Consider the following 1,271-nt stretch of genomic DNA (forward strand, 5'->3'; position numbering starts at 1 on the left):
ATTTCCTCAGGATTAAAATAGGGACTGTAACTACTACATAGAGTTAAATAGGCTAGAAACATGAGGACCCGACCACATATTTCACCATGCAAAATCAGAAAATCAGACAATGTCACCTTCTCAAATGCAAGAAGGAAGTCTTCAGCATCACCAATCTGAAAAGGTGATTATTAATGAGCTTAGGGAGTATCTCAAGTGAATCTCAAATTTATTTATTTATTTATTTATTTTATTTATTTATTTTTTTTAATATCAGGGGAAAGCGCGAACGCAGTCCCCCACTACCACAAATAATGCAGTCGAGTTTCCCACATTTGGGGAAATCGCAGGGGTCAGCACATCCGCAGTGCAATGGATAAGCCTCGCCCTGGGAAAACCACCTTCGTGATCATGGTATCTCCCCTGCCAGGTAAGTATTCAAATTTATTTTTTTTAGGAGAGGTCCCATGTCTACTCAAGGAAGTCAGAAGTTTATCAATTGTATTGTAATATGCCTGAGATTATATTTGCATGTAACTTTGAAAAAAGGAATTAAAGAAGAAAATTATGTCATTACGTCTGTAACCAGTGTATGGATCATTATTAAACCAGAAGTGTTATATCTTTCTTCACTGTCCTTGAAAGACTTTATGAGTAAATTCTATAAATTCTCTGCCAGTTTTAGGTTTTAAATTCTAATCCACTGTAATCCAATTTAAAACATTAAGCTCATATCCAATTTACTGCTCAAAGCCCCTTCGCCCCTCAGGGCCATGACGTGGGTAAGAGAGGGGGGTGGAAAGCTCTTCCAGATCCCCCTTCCTTCCCTATTCTGGGTCCATTTTCTCCAGGAATTTAAAGACCAGGATTGATATTTAGAGCAAAGGCAGCAAAGGCTTTCTGTTAGTCAGACTATTGTAGTTCTCTGCTGCCTTCTGTGGCGTCTCTGGCTAACTTCAATTGACTCGGCCTTTGAGTGGCAATAATGCCAGATGCCCCCTCTTGGGACACACAGATGGGCGAGTTGGGGGCAGACAGGTGGTACAACCTCTGAATTCCTGCAGTTCCCAACATGACCCCCATCCTCACACAATGTGGATACTCCAGTGTTCGATGACTGCTTCTCTCTCTACCTCACCACCTGCCTCTAATTTTAGTTTCTCCCCTATTCGGTCTGCCCAGAGGGCAAAACATCAAGTTTGCTGCATAAAAAGAAGTCCACCAAGCAAAGGAGTTGCTATTCTCACCTTCTTTCATGCACTCCCAGTCTCTTCCGTGGGCTCTTTTGGGGC

At 41.9% G+C, this 1,271-nt stretch overlaps 1 non-coding gene across 1 annotated transcript; it reads right to left on the minus strand.

Moving 5' to 3' along the window:
• Nucleotides 1-253: 253 nt before the first annotated feature.
• LOC118973429 (U1 spliceosomal RNA) lies at nt 254-417 on the minus strand. Its single transcript, XR_005062740.1, has one exon. It is a non-coding gene; the product is annotated as a U1 spliceosomal RNA (small nuclear RNA).
• Nucleotides 418-1,271: the final 854 nt, after the last annotated feature.

Source organism: Manis javanica, chromosome 1 (genome assembly GCF_040802235.1).
Source record: "Manis javanica isolate MJ-LG chromosome 1, MJ_LKY, whole genome shotgun sequence".
Taxonomy (NCBI): domain Eukaryota; kingdom Metazoa; phylum Chordata; class Mammalia; order Pholidota; family Manidae; genus Manis; species Manis javanica.